Source organism: Oryctolagus cuniculus, chromosome X, assembly GCF_051225735.1.
Source record: "Oryctolagus cuniculus isolate XC-2025 breed Fujian yellow rabbit chromosome X, ASM5122573v1, whole genome shotgun sequence".
NCBI lineage: Eukaryota > Metazoa > Chordata > Mammalia > Lagomorpha > Leporidae > Oryctolagus > Oryctolagus cuniculus.
This window is the reverse complement of record NC_142888.1, coordinates 59,632,103-59,648,721: the sequence shown is the minus strand read 5'-3', so window position 1 is coordinate 59,648,721 and position 16,619 is coordinate 59,632,103.

Here is a 16,619-nt window from a genome sequence, read left to right as displayed (position 1 = left end):
TTATGTATATATATATACACACACATACATACATGCTTTTATTTCAATTACAAATTATGTGAAGTTTGAAAGTTTGAAAAATTAGGCTATAATATCATTAGAATTCCTTATGACTTGAGCAATTATTTTGTAGAATTAACAAAATTTTAGATAGAAACTGGAAAATACAGATTTGATGTTTGTCATTCTTCAATAAGAAAAAACAACTTTAATTGTCAAATATGGGAATACTTTGAGAGTAATAATCCATGTATAGCTCAAATTTAGGACCTTTCTGTGCTTAAAGTCTTCCTACAGTTTGTGCATCAGTAACACTCAAGTTATGGTTTTCAGAGAATAGTGCATTTCCTGTACTTAATCTTGCCAGTAACTACATATTGCTGAAAGTATCTGTAGACCTTATAAATATTCCTTATCTATAATCTAATAAATAATGGTAAAACACTTGGAGAATATAAAGTGTTTGACAAGAGAGTTCATAAAGCTAAATTCTTCCTACTCTGGAAATGAAGAGTTAGCATGAGCTCATCACACTGATATATGTCATCATAGGCATTCTGTGGCAATTAGAGGTAGCCCATGTAAGAAGTAATTTCTATTTTGCTTCATTTGTGTACAGAGCTAGGAATGGGATTTTGAGTACCATGTGATAGGTTAATGATATTTAATCATCGACTAAAGAGGAAGAGAGAATTTTCTCTCAAGAGCAGTGATTATCCATTTTTTTGATACCTAATATAGTAGCTGTTCAAAATGCACATGACAGCCATTCCACATTTTACAGTGTATTTGAACTGTGGTGGTTATGTGCTTATAATAATTTATTTGATATTAAATATGTGTCTCAGTAAATACTGTGAAAGGATGTATATATTAGCAGTAGCAGTAATATTCTGCAATGTCTCCATATGGTTATACTTATTTTATATTTAAATGAAAATATCACTCCTGTAGAAGTGCGAATGCACTTAATTAGAAAAGTGTGCTGAATAGGCTTAAAAAATCCAAACCACTGAGAAATGCTAAACTGACAATATGCTGACACTGCACATTGGCTAAGTTTTAATTGTTAGTTGCAATGAACTTGTGCAGAAGTGATTCACATAATACTATGATAGTGGCTTTCAATGTGCATGCTAATATAAATATAAAAATTAACATAAATCTGATCTTAATGAAGTGTGCATTGCATACAGCTTGTTACATATAACAATACTGTATCTTAAGAAGAAATTCAGAAAGGCATAACATAATGGAATATTGATTCATAAAATCCCCTAAAATTTGAAGAATGCTGAACTATCAAGTATTTTTTGAGGATGCATCAGTAATGCTGAAAATGTGCCACACAAAAATTTGTGGTAATCAGTTGTCAGCCCCCATCCATTTACCATCACATTAAAGAAGTTGTGAAATATATTGAAATATATATTTATCCACAAACAAGGGAAGAATATTAAGAATTTCCTTTTGTTTTTTCTAGGACCATTTATTTTGGCATTTTAAAAAGACTGCATTTCAAATTTGCATTTGTTCTGCCAACTGTAAGTATTTCACATACTATAAATTGATCAATGGTCACACACATTTATATTTATAATGCCAATATAATTTTATATAGTACTCTATTTATAATAATTAACTTACCGATGAAGATACAAGTTCACAAGTAGACTAAGATACAGATGAAGGATTATTTTTTAATATATACATTTAATTGTACCATGTACTTTGTGAATACTTATTAAAGAACAATTAACTGAAAGACTTTCACATAATTGTTTTTATTACTGTGTCTTTTCAATTATGAAAGAATAAGATTTGACAGAAAATTTTGTTAGATTTATTATAGCTTTTAATAAAGTCTTAGACACAGGACACATATAACCTTCTCTAATAATACAGTGATTTAATAAAAAGATAATTTAATCCAGAAACATGAGCGTATGACCATAAAATGTTTCTAGTAAGGATCTTTCAATGCTCCTATTTCATAAACTCTTTTTCTTTCAGAAATAGGGTTTTTTTGTAAATTATTTTAGATTCCCTTTTGAATGGCATGAATTCAGCTGGCCCAAATGTAAGCACCAAAGGATATAAGGGAAAAGGATGGGCATTTGGTGTAGCGGTTAAGACAGCACTTGGAAACCTGCATCCCATATGGAAGACCTAGATTTGAGTCTGGCTCCATTCACTATTCTACCTTCCAGTTAACGCATATACTTGGAGACAGCAGGAGATAGTTCAAGTAGGTGCATCCCTGTCACACATGTAGGAGACCCAGATTGAGTTCTGACTTCAGCCTGGTGCAGCCTGTGTTGTTGTGGGCATTGAGGGAGTGAATGGGCAGATTGAAGAACTGTCTTTAAAATAAAATGAAAATTGTGTGATGGTGTGTATGTGTGTATATATATATACACATATAAGGAAAAAACACTCCCTACTATCATTTGCATATTTCTGTGTAAAAAAAAATTAGTATATTTCCTTTCAAAATACAATATTTTACTGTTCAATAACACTACAATCAGACAAAAGAGACATTTCATGTCACTACAAAAAAAGCTCATTTGTGAGTTTTATAACTAATATTTTTGGTGCTCAAGTAGATTTTCCCTACATTAAATTCAAATATTGATAATGATGTGTGTCAATTACTGTTACATTTGGCTGTATTTTTCTCTGCTTTAAGAAAAGGTTTTTGGATGGCCGGCGCCACGGCTCACTTGGCTAATCCTCCGCCTGCAGCGCTGGCACCCAGGGTTCTAGTCCCAGTTGGGGCACCAGATTCTGTCTTGGTTGCTCCTCTTCCAGGCCAGCTCTCTGCTATGGCCTGTGAAAGCAGTGGAGGATGGCCCAAGTGCTTGGGCCCTGCACCCGCATGGGAGACCAGGAGGAAGCACCTGGCTCCTGGCTTCAGACTGGCACAGGGCGCCAGCTGTAGTGGCCATTTGGGGGGAACCAATGGAAAAGGAAGACCTTTCTCTCTTTCTCTCACTGTCTAACTCTGCCTGTCAAAAAAAGAAAAAAAAAAGGAAAAGAAAAGGTTTTTGGAATTGAAAGGGAGTAAATTCTTTACAACAGATACAAAATAGCTACAGAAAAGGATATAGACATTTCTCAAGATAATGCATTTATCTATATTTGAATTATGATCTGTTAATTTTGAAGAAAAAAACAAAAATTGAGTTGTTTAAATATCAGACTTTCATAACAAAGTACCACAGATTGGGTTATTCTGGATTAAACAACAGAAATTAATTTACTTACAGTTCTGAAGATCCAAGATCAAGGTGCCAGCGTACTTAGCCCCTACATTAGGGAGCACAATCTGTTTTACTGAGTGTATCAGTTTGAATATTAAACATAAAAAACCACACTCAAAAACAAAAACAAAACTCAGTGTTTAAGAAATAACTGGCCATCCACATTTCTGGCTCAATTTCACATATAAAATTAACCATCATAGTTGCCCTAACTTAAAAGTCTATGAGAATTTCAAAAATGGAAACAACAGCAGGGCATTTAATCATGATAAGCCCTTTCTGTGCCTGCATCAGTTACATGCTCATGAAGCCACCTGTCTCAGAATGATACACGGTTGTGCATTTGGTGTCTAATGGGCAGTTTAAAGATATGTTCCTCAGAAAGCCCTTGTTGTGAACAGCCTCTCCAACCAGCAAAAGTATAAAAGCAAATTTATCTTTCTACAATTTTCCACAGCTTTAAAGATGATACCATTGAGTTCTTTAAGTTAAAAATTATAAAGCTATCTTTTAGTTTTCAATTTTTTCATATACCACATCTAACTATCTAACCGTTCTGTTGATTATATTCATGAATTAGTTTACTTTTTTTTAACTTTTATTTAATGAATATAAATTTCCAAAGTACAGCTTATGGATTACAATGGCTTCCCCCCATAACGTCCCTCCCACCCGCAACCCTCCCCTTTCCCACTCCCTCTCCCCTTCCATTCACATCAAGATTCATTTTCAATTATCTTTATATACAGAAGATCAGTTTAGCATACATTAAGTAAAGATTTCAACAGTTTGCTCCCACACAGAAACATAAAGTGAAAAATACTGTTTGAGTACTAGTTATAGCATTAAATCTCAATGTACAGCACACTAAGCACAAAGATCCTACCTGAGGAGTAAGTGCACAGTGACTCCTGTTGTTGACTTCTTTATATTTTCACTGCAAACACCTTCTGAGTTTTAATCCATATCAGCTCAAACCCAGCCTTTTCCACTGAGGCTCTTACATTGTTATCATAAAGGGGATTCATATCCACCCAAGTTTCTAAAACTCTTCTTGATTCGATTGAAATTTAAAAATTGAAAAAAAAAAAAAATGGTTGCCCTGTTGTCCCAAACATCTAAGTAGAATTGATACTCCATAGAGCAAAGATATTTTGTTTCTCTCCCTTAATGCCTTCCAACACCTGTTCATCACATTTAGAATGTGGATTTGTATCATAGCCCCAATACCTTACAGAATTTGACCCTTGTCCAACCTTGCTAATCTTTGAAACATTATCCCATGGTTCTAAACAGGACCTGGTAAATAGTAGGTACACATGAATAGTTTTTGAGTGAATTAAAATAAAGTTTGAATACCATTGTTTAAAGTGTTTGAAAAATACACAACTCAGTAGAAAAAGCAATGAGAATGAATAGTTATATTACAATGGTATTAGATGCTGAAACAAAAACCTCAAAAACCTTATTTACATTACTATAAATATAATGCTGATTCTATTGGATAAACATGCTACCACACTGACATTCAAAGACTCAATGCTTTCTCCTGTGCCCCTGCCCTCATATGGGTTCACAGAATTTTCAGCATTTTGGAGAAACACAAGGAAATAGCACAGCTGATTAAAATTTTGTGATGTCTTGGACTCAGGTATGAAAGTGGCACATGGCATTTCTGTTCAAATGCTGTTGGTTAGGTCTCAGTCACATGGCTGTGTTCAATGTAAGGGAAACTTGGAAATGTAGCCTAGTTCCATGCCCAGGAAGAGAATGTGAATTACGTGATTGGTTGGTCAGTTTCTGGTACTATGTTTGGCAGTAATAAAGGATTTGAGATTCAGTAAACAAGCCCTGGATATCTCTAAGTTCCCTGTCATATGGACAATATTTTGGTAATTAAGGATAAATGTAAATTTATGTATACTTTGCTTATGAAAATGACTGAAAAAGGTACATTTACCAATGTAATACAAAGAGCAAAACCTTAACAGAAAGCCTAAAATAAAATCAAACTTATAACTCTATGATTTAAATTATTAAAATTTACTTTAAACTTTGTAATTGAGTCTGCCTGATAACATTTGAGTATTTATAAGAAGATGCTTGGGGTGGGAATGCGGTCTAGCAGTTAAGACTTGGGGACGCACACTTCCCATATTGGAGTATCTCTGGTTTCCATGATGGCTCCACACCCAAGTCCAGCTTCCTGCTAATGTGTACTCCAGGACGCAGCAGGTCATGGCTCAAGTTGAGTCTCTGCCTTAAATGTGGAAAATTTAGATTCAGAATTACCAGCTCCCACTTGGGCCTGGCACAACGCCAGAAGTTGCAGATATTTGGGGAGTGAATCAGCAGGTGGGAGATATTTTCTCTTTCTCTCATCTCCATGCCTTTCACATAATAAAGTATCTACATAAACAGGTGCTCAAGTGCTGGCTATATTTTTTTAATCTCTCACCAGTCAGTGGTCTTTTCATTCAAAGTAAACTATCTTATTTATATGGGCTAAAATCACTTCCAAAAAAACTTGCTTGAATATAAGGGACTTAAATTCATCTGAGTTTCTAAAGCTCTTCTTAATTAGCTTAAAATGTAAAAGAAAGCAGCAATAAGAATTATGTCCTGTCAGTATTCTTCTGACATTTTCATCTTCACATCTTGTATCCTGATTTTTCAAAAAAGCCACTGTTATTTTGTATTTGTTTGCTTTTCTGTCGTTTTTTCTGTCATCACTTTTGACCCTTTCCATCTGTGTTTATTTTATATGGAATAATTGGCAGCCCTTTTACTTCCAAGCGGACCTTCAGCTAAAATTAGAACTTTTTAAAATACAAAGTAAAACATAGAGATTAATTTTACTTTACAAAATTTAAATCTAATTTTATTTTTTAATGTTTAAAAAAATTTATTTATTTTAAAGGCAGAGTTAGAGAGAGAGGGAGAGACAGAAAAAGGTCTTCCATCCAATGGCTCACACCCCAAAAGGCCCCAGTGGCCTGGATTGGGCCAGGCTGAAGCCAGGAATGAGAAGTTTCATCTGTGTCTCCCACGTCAGTGCTGGGGTCCAGGCACCTGGGTCATGCTCTGCTGCTTTCCCAGGAGCATCAGCAGTGAGCTGGATGGGAAGTGGAGCAGCCAGGACTCAATCCGAACTGGTGTCCATCTGGGATGCTGGCACTGCATATGGTAGTTTAAGCTGCTATGCCACAATGCTGGTCCCTGAAGCTATTTTTAGTATAACCATATTATTTGGGCCAGCACTGTGGTGCACCAGGTAAAGCTGCCACCTGCAGTGCCTGCATCCCATATGGGCATCGGTTCAAGTCCTGGCTGCTCCACTTACGATCCAGCTCTCTGCTATGGACTAGGAAAGTAGTGGAAGATGACCAAGTCCTTGGACCCCTGTACCCGTGAGGGAAACTTGGAGGAGGCTCCTGGCTCCTGTCTTCAGATCGGTGCAGCTCTGGCCATTGTGGCCATTTGGGGAGTAAACCATCGGATGGAAGACTTTTCTCTCTCTGCCTCTCCTTCTCTCTCTGTGCAACTCTGACTTTCAAATAAATAAATCTATCTTTAAAAATATATAAACATATTAAAACCAAAAAGTAGCATACAGATTTGTCCCAGTGATTTGAGTTGATCTTATGATTTTTAAAAATTTTTTAAATTATTTTTAAAGGTTTATTTATTTGAAAGATTAAGTCACAGAGAGAGGTTTTCCATCTGCTGGTTCACTTCCTGCATGGCCACAATGGCCAGAGCTGAGCTGATCCAAAGCCAGGAGCCAGGAGCTTCTTCCGGGTCTCCCATGCAGGTGCAGGGGCCCAAGTACCTGGTCCATCTTCCACTGCTTTCCCAGGCCATAGCACGGAGCTGGATTGGAAGTGGAGCAGCCAGGACTTGAACCAGCACCCACACAGGATGACAATGCTGCAGGCTGGCCCCTTTCTGACATTTTTTTCTTATAAGAATTTCTTTTCGAATAGAATTTGTTAACAGCTTAAGATCTATATTCCTCTTTATCATTACCACTTTATACCTGGAGAAATTAAAAGACTTAGTTCATACAACATACTAAAACAATTATTATTATTATTATTAGAGAAGCCTATAGAGAGAGAGCACTCCCATCTACTGGCTCAATCCTCAAATGACTGAGATAGATCAAAACCAAGAATAAGGTATCCCATCCATGTCTCCTATGTAGGTAGCAGGGCCCCAACTACTTGAGCTATTACCTGCTGCCTCCCAGGGTCTGCACTGGCAAGAAGCTGGGATCAGAAGATGGATCTGGTACTTAATCTCAGGCATTTTGGTATGGTATGTGGACACCTTAACCAGGGTCTTAACCGCTAAGCCAAATACCTGCCACCACATTAAGATGCTTTTATATATTCTTTTATATATTCTTATCTCTACCTAGAATGTTTTGCTTACAATTCAAAAGGCTCATTTTTTATAAAAGAATTTAAAGAATAGATTTCATGTATATCATAGGTACAATTCTAAGATAACCATACTTCCTTCCCACCTTCTCTCCCTTTCTCATTCTTATTAGTTCACACTTCAAATTCACCTTTCTTTGATTATCCTCCACAAATAATTTCCATTATTTTATAATTATCCATTTATTTTATATAAAAATCTCACACTACTGCTTGATTTTTGTTTTTACTCTCATCTTCTCTACAACACTTAAAATGACATACTGGCAAGTGTATCTGCTCTGTTCACTACTTTATCTTCAGTATCTTTTATAGTACACACCATTAGTAAATGCCACATTCCTTCTATAGTTATTTATAGTGGCTTTTTACTGCCCTCTTCTTCTGGTTCTCGTTTCTAGTAACCTGATGTTCCCATCATACTTAAAACATTGGAATACAAATATAAATGTGTTAATAAAGCTTATCTCTTTGTAGCGGGTGGCAGATGTCACTGATATGTGACGAATGAGACTGTTCAGCAGCATTAAATAATTTTAAACAAGCAGCAAATATGCAGAAAATCCTAGGAAAACTACACAGGAATCATAAATATCAGTGGTAATAGTAAGAATTCATAAACTTCAGATAGCAAAGGTAGAGATACTGTGTTATATTATTTCTATATGCATTATTCAAAATAACACTTATTTGCCTGGTAAATTTAGCAAATTGCTAGATGCCCACAGTGGCTACATTTTAAAACAATTTTGAAACTAAGGATAAATGCCGTGTCACCAGGAATTAGACTGATGGTTATAAAGTGAATCAAAAGGCAAAAAGGACCCTCACCAGAAGAAAATTATCAGTTTTCACTGAATTTTTTCAATTTTATCTAGGATGGGGCATTATAAATTAAGAGTGAGTGTGAAGAGAGGCCAAGAGTAAAGTATCAAGAGAGAACTATTGGTTTACTGGAAAGCTGTGGTATATAAAATCTATTACATAATCATTATTAAAAAGTGTTAGGTATGTTTAGAAGAATAAGGTGATATGATTGATGTAGAGTTATTTTCCTAACAAATACGCTTACTATGTTAAGATAAAATGTAAATTTGAATAAATTAACCAAGGCAGGCCCCCAAATCCTAGTGGGTTTCTTCGCTATTTGTTTTCAACAACCACAAATAGAGTATATGAGCACAATAGACAGCTTCTTGCTGAAAGTGATTCTAATCCTTACTTAACATATTATTCTAAGTACAGGGATACTTCAAACAGTTCATAGAAGAATGGACTCAAAACATAAGATTATTTAATGGGTTTGGCACTATGGCGTAGCTGGTAAAGCTGCCACCTGCAGTGCCAGCATCCTATACGGGTGCCAATTGGAGACCTGGCTGCTCTACTTCCGATCCAGCTCTCTGCTATGTCCTGGAAAAGCAGTAGAAGATGGCCCAAGTGCTTGGGCCCCTGCACCCACATGGGAGACCTGGAAGAAGCTTCTGATTGGCCCAGCTCTGGACTTTGCAGCAATCTGGGGAGTGAATCATCGAATAGAAGATCTCTCACTCACTCTCTTTCTGCCTCTGCTTCTCTGTAACTCTGCCTTTCAAATAAATAAAAAAATCTAAAAAAAAAAGATTATTTAAAACACATGCATAAAAGGTTTCTTCAGAAAGTATGAAAAACCCATGAATTTCAAAAATATTTAAGTCAACTCTTCTATGAACTCTTCAAAGTACTCTCATAAATGTTGGGCTGTTCTTGTTTTATTTTGGACAGTTATTGTATCTCTAATGGTATATAGTCTGAATGTCAATGGGAATATGTAACATTTTATGTACCACTGGCTCATCTACCAATTAGATGTAAAAGGAACAGAAAACTCTTGATGCATTTTGTGTTAGAGCAAAATTATAAAATATGAGGAGGTCCTACTACTTCATACTTTAAAATTTGATTTTCAAACATTTACAGTCTCTGATTAACAGATAGCTCTCCTACTGATGTCATTAGAAAAATCATGAAGACTGGGAATTAGTTATAAGATTTTATATTTTTGAATCATGTAAACTACATTGCTATAAAATCAATTAAAGGGAATCAGGAAAAATCTACTGAAACATTTATTAGTCTTCCTCTTGTTGGAAGGAAAGAGAGTCTTCCTCCATATCAAAATGTAGATGCTACTTGATTTACAACAGTGTTATGTCCCAATAAGCCCATTGTAAATTTGAAATATTGTAAGTTGAAAAATGCATTTAATATATGTAACCCATCATAGCTTACATTGCAGAGTATCCATTATTTGTCCTTGAAATTACATGGTTAACTGGGAGCTGCCACTCATTTTTGCTGTCCAGCACCATAAAAGAATATCATATGTCACTAGCCTGGGGAAAAAATTAAAATCAAAGTATTTTTCTACTGTGTATTCCATTCACACCAGTATAAAGTCAAAAAATTCTTAACATGAACCATTGTAAGTCAGGTACTGTCTTGTATGAGCTTTCTTTTTTGTTCCGAGTTCTTTGTCTCAGTAAATTAAGAATTTTATACTATAAGTCAAAGTGATTAGGATGGAGGAAGGAAAGCTAAGCAGTTGATGTTGTATAGATTCGAGAAGTAGCAAGACCCAAAATCCCATTCTTACCCAGAAATCTGGGAAAATAGCCAGTCCTAAAATTGGATTGATGGCGTAGTTTACTAAGAGATCTTGGCAGTTCAGATCCAAGGCTTTCTTCTATGACAAATATTCTCATGTCTAAGATTGTCACAGTAGAGAATTTCAACATTAAGCATATCCGTGATAACAAATGTTACTTATTTGAGAGGGAGGAGCCGGGGGGGGGGGGGTAGGGAGAGAGCACTCCCAAGTGGTGGCTCATTCCCCAAATGTCTACAATGAACAGGGCTGGGCCAGGCCAGAGCTGGGAGCTGGGTTCTCAAGCCAGGTCTCCCACATGAGTGGCAGGCTCCCAATCACTTGAGCCAACACCACTGCCTCCCAGGGTCTGCATCATCAGGAAGCTGGGGTAAGGAGACACAGTCAGACTTTGAACCTAGGTTCTCCAAATACAGAACATGGGTATCTTAACTCCTAGGCAAAAAGCCTTTCCCAGGTAGGATAAATTTGATAAACATATCTTCAATTTCAATGATTCTTTCTTTTGCTTTCTGAAATCTTATTTTGAAACCCTGTAGTTTAAGTTTTTAAAATTTCTTTTTATTAACATTCGCCATTTGTTCATACATTGCTTCCCTCATTTGCTTTATCTCTTTGAACATATTTAAGACAGTTGATTTATAGTATTTCTCTAGTAAGTACATGTTGTTGCTTTCTGATGAGCTACTTAATTGCATTCATGAATTGGTCAATGCTTTCTTTGCATACATCATTCCATTTTTGTTTATTTGGATATTTTAAATATTATACTATGGTAGCTATAAAACTCAAAATTTTCTCCTCTTTGAAGTTTGTTGTTGCTTGCTTATTGTGTGATACAGATGTTTATCTTTACTTTTCTGAACTATTTTTGTAAAGTGTACATCCTTTGTTATGTGTGGTCTGAAATCTCTTTCCTTAAATGTCAGTGTCCAAAATGTAGGAGAAATATACATAGAAACAGAGTTAGATATTAAAGACAAGGAAAGTGAAGGAAGGAAAGGGGAAAGGAAAAAGACTTACCTTAGCTAGCGCACTTTTCAACATGTAGTCAAGCCATCTGGAGCTTTGAGCCTTTACCTGCTTCTGGCACTGATCCTAAAGATGTGCCTTTGTGGAAAGTTTAGAGTCCTCACAATTCTAAGCATACTTCCTGCCCTGAGCATGCATACAAATTTCTGAAATACCAGTAGTACACAGGTAATTGTGAATGTCCCAATTTCCCAAAAATCTTCATTTTCAGGATCTCCTCGCAGGAGTTTCTACACGTGGAAATCCAATTTTCCCAGCACCATTTATTGAATAGACTGTCCTTACTCCAGGAATTGGCTTTAGATCCTTGATCAAATATAAGTTGGCTATAGATGTTTGGATTTCTGGTGTCTCTATTCTGTTCCATTGGTCTATCCATCTGTTTCTGTACCAGTACCATGCTGTTTTGATTTCAAATGCCCTGTAGTATGGCCTGAAATCTGTTATTGCAATGCCTCCAGCTTTGTTTTTGTTGTACAGAATTGCTATAGCTATTCGAGGTCTCCTGCATCTCCATATGAATTTCAGCATCATTTTTTCCAGATCTAAGGGAATGTCTTTGGTAGCTTGATTGGTAATGCATTGAATCTATAAATTGCTTTTGGGGAATGGACATTTTGATGATGTTGATTCTTCCAATCCATGGGCATGGGATATTTTTCCATTTTTTGGTATCCTCTTCTATTTCTTTCTTTAAGGTTTTGTAATTCTCATTGTAGAGTTATTTGATGTCCTTGGTTAAGTTTATTCCAAGTTATTTGATTGCTTTTGTGGCTATTGTGAATGGGATTGATCTTAGAAGTTCTTTCTCTGCCATGGCATTGCTTGTATAGACAAAAGCTGTTGATTTTTGTGCATTGATTTTATATCCTGCTCCTTTGCCAAACTCTTCTAGGAATTCCAATAGTCTCTTAGTAGAGTTCTTTGGGTCCCCTAAATAAAGAATCATGTCATCTGCAAAGAGGGATAGTTTGACTTCTTCCTTCCCAATTTGTATCCCTTTAATTTCTTTTTCTTGCCTGATGACTCTGGCTATCACTTCCAGAACTATACTGAACAGCAGTGGTGAGAATGGGCATCCCTGTCTGGTACCAGATCTCTGTGGAAATGCTTCCAACTTTTCCCCATTCAATAGGATGGTGGCTGTGGGTTTTTTATAAATTGCTTTGATTGTATTGAGGAATGTTCCTTCTACACCCAGTTTGCTTAGAGTTTTCATCATAAAAGGGTGTTGAATTTTATTGAATGCTTTCTCTGCATCTATTGAGATAATCATATGGTTTTTCTTCTGCAGTTTGTTAATGTTGTGTATCACATTGATTGATTTGCCAACATTGAACCATCCCTGCATACCAGGGATAAATCTCACTTGGTCTGGGCAGATGATCTTTCTGATGTGTTGTTGCATTCAATGGCAGAATTTTTTTGAGGATTTTTGCCTCTATGTTCATCAGAGAAATTGGTCTGTAATTTTCTTTCAATGCTGCATCTTTCTCCAGCTTAGGAATTAAGGTGATTCTGGCTTCATAGAAAGAATTTGGGAGGATTCCCTCTTTTTGGATTGTTCTGAAGAGTTTGACAATTGGAGTTAGTTCTTCTTTAAATGCCTTGTAGAATTCAGCAGTGAATCCGTCTGGTCCTGGGCTTTTCTTTGTAGAGGGTCTTTATTACTGATTCAATTTCTGTCTCAGTTATGGGTCTATTTAGGTTTTCCATGTCTTCCTGGTTCAATTTAGGTAGGTTGCATGTGTCCAGAAATCTATCCATTTCTGATAGATTTCCCTTTTTGCTGGCATACAAGTCCTTGTAGTAATTTCTGATGATTCTTTTATTTCTGTGGTATCTGTTGTTACATTTCCTTTTTCATCTCCGATTTTATGGATTTGGGTCTTTTTTCAGTTGGGCCAATGGTGTGTCAATTTTGTTTATTTTTTCAAAAAACCAGCTCTTCATTTGTCCAATCTTTTTTTAAATTTTTTTGATTCAATCCTGTTGATTTCTTCTCTGATTTTAATTATTTCTCTTCTCATACTAGTTTTGGGTCTGGTTTGCTGTAGGTTTTCTAGATCCTTGAGGTGAATTGAAAGCTCATCTATTTAGTGCCTTTCCAATTTCTTGATGTAGGCACCTATTGATATAAACTTTTCTCTCAGCACTGCTTTTGCCATATCCCATAAGTTTTGATATGTTGTGTTGTTATCCTCATTTGCTACCAGAAAGTTTTTGATTTATCTTTTGATTTCTTCTATGACCCACTCTTCATTCAGGAGCATGTTGTTCAGTCTCCATGTGTTTGCGTATGCTCTAGGGATTCCTGAGTTGCTAATTTCCAACTTCATTCCACTGTGGTCTGAGAAGCTGCATGGTATGATTCTGATTCTTTTGAATTTGCTGAGACTTGCTTTATGGCCTAGTATGTGGCCAATCCTAGAGTAGGTTCCACGTACTGCTGAGAAGAATGTAAATTCTTTAAGTGTAGGATTGAAAGTTCTGTATATATCTGTTAGATCCATTTGGGCTACAGTGTCAGTTAAATCTGTTTCATTGTTGATCTTCTGTCCGGTTGATCTGTCTATTTCTGAGATTGGAGTATTGAAGCCCCCAGTACTATTGTATTGGAGTCTAAGTCTCCCTTTATGTCCCTTAACATATCTTTTAAATAAACCGGCGCCCTATAATTAGGTGCATATACATTGATAATAGTCACATCTTCCTGTTGAATTGATCCCTTAATCGTTATATAGTGCCCCTCTTTGTATATCTTAAGAGTTTTTGTGTTCTTGTTTATTTTGTCTGATATTAAGATGGCTATGCCAGCTGATTTTGGTTTCTGTTGGCATGGAATATCTTTTTCCAACCTTTCACTTTCAGTCTGCATGCATCTTTGTTGGAAAGATGTGTTTCTTGTAAGCAGCAATTAGATGGGTTTTGTTCCTTAAATCATTCAGACAGTCTGTCTTTTAACTGGAGAGTTGAGGCCATTAACGTTCAATGTTACTATTGATAAGTAGTAATTTTGCCCTGCCATTTCCCCAAAGATATTTCTAATATATGCTTTGAGCTTCCTGTGATATTTTACTGGGATGTTTTCTTCCTTTACCTTCTTTCATATTGATGGCCGTTTTTCTGTGTTTCTGTGTGTAACACATCTTTAAGCATTTTTGCAGGGCCAACCCTGCAAAATCCCCTAATGTTGGTTTTTTTAATAGTATCCTGTAGATTCCTGACAATATTTTTTAGATCTCATTTCCTTTTCTTTTCTTTGACTGTATACTTTCCTGTGCTCTATCTTCCAAGTCCAATATTCTCTCTTCTGCTTCACTAAGACTCTCTAATGCGTTTGTCATCTATTGAATCCATTTCATTTCGATTTCTCTTCACTATCACAATTTCATATTCTAGTTTCATTTTGATTCCTCCTTAAGGTTTCATTTTCACGAGAGATTTTCTATCCTGTCCAAAAAGGATTTCTGTAGTTCAAGAATTTTTTGAGGACTTAATGTTCTTATAAATTTTTTGAAATCCGTATTTTGCATTTCTTCTATCTCATCATTTTCATAATCTTGGTTTGGGGTGTCTTGTTCATTTGGGGGCATCATAATTTCTTGTTCTTGTTTCCTCAGTTTCTACATTTGTTGCTTGGAATTGTGGAGATTTTTTTTTCCCCCGCTGTGGTGGCTTTTCTTATTATACTATGTCTCTAGATTAAGTGGACTGTCTGCTTTTGATGGATCCTTAGAGGCTTGTGATGGGTATGGCCAGAGAGCTCTGTTCGGTTCTTCAGGGTTAAGGATGTGCCAAAGGCGACACACCCAGGTTAGGCATGGTAAATCTTTTTTTTTTATTCAGAAGGGAGGTAATTCTTCACAGCTGAGCTGAACTGAAGGTAGTCAATGTCTGAGCTCTGGCCCCTGTGGGTATAATATTTGTCTGCTCTGTCCCAAGGACCACACAAAGGATCTGTGCAGTCCTCAGTGTAAGCTCTAATTCTCCTGCAGTCTTCCCCCAGGTTGCCAAGGTTACCGAGTTTGTGTATTCTCCCGAGAGTACTCACATCTTGGGTACTCCGTGAGTTCTCACACAACCTCAGTTTTTTTTTTTCCACAGTCTCAGTTCATTAGCTCCACACATTCACTAGGTCCTAACCTCCTATTATTTCTCCCCACCAGAGTCAGGTTTTTCTGCTTGACTGATGGTGGACACAACTTTTATGTATGTACAAAATGGCACCTGCTCTTTGCCTTGCTTGCTTTTGTAAGGTGAGTGGAGAGAGAGAATCATGTCTGTACTGGGCCCTTTTATTTATTTCTCTCCTCTAGTTAGGCTGGTGAACTTTCCCGCATGGGGCTTCAAGCCTTATTCCCTCTAGGCTCTTCCTACTGTTTTCCCACCAACGTCTCGGGCTACTGAGGTTTCGCCTCACCTCCCTTTCCAGCTCTGGTGCACAGACTCTGAGGCTGGGCTCCCGAGCTGTGGGCACCCTTGCCCTCCGCATAGGTCCACTGTGTCCCACTAGTTCCGGAAATTTCCTCTGCAGTTTTTTCCCTAATTATTCCCTGAAACTGCAGTATCTCCACTTTTATTAAACTATCTTTTCCCGGACTATCAGTGAGCTCCCTCCCTATTCCTCCATCTTGGAGGACTCCGACTCAGAACATTTTTTTAAATATGTGTCTTTTCTCACACTTGAATAATGTTGCAGAACTTCAAAACCTGAGTCTGTTTGTCTAATGCACAATGAGTCAATCACTGATACCAAATGAAAGTAAACATTTATTTTTATAAAGCACAGAATAAGCAGTGCTGGTAGCTAATGTTTAATTCCCATAAGGGATTAAGGGCAAGGAATCCTACAGACTGAAGTTGGTGTTGAAAGGTGTTTGTTCAGTTCATGTGTAGCTCTCTGATTAGTCTGCAGTGCTCTTGGCCTTCCTTTGGTCAATATAAGGGTGGCCACCATGCTCTTGTGAGAATTTTGATGGCAAAGTGGGCTCTGGTTAACACAGAGGCTATGTGCAGGTGGCTGTTACTTTGCTTTGGGTCTGGGGTTCATGTTTAAAAAAAAAAAAAAAACAAAACAAAACAAAAAAAAAACTAAACACCCTGAAGACAAGGTCTAACATGAAGATGCTATCTCTATAGAGAAGACAAATGAACTCATGGGTCTTGTGATCTGAATCATATGGGGCCAGTTGGACATAATGTACCACTTCATTTCAATTAGTATTT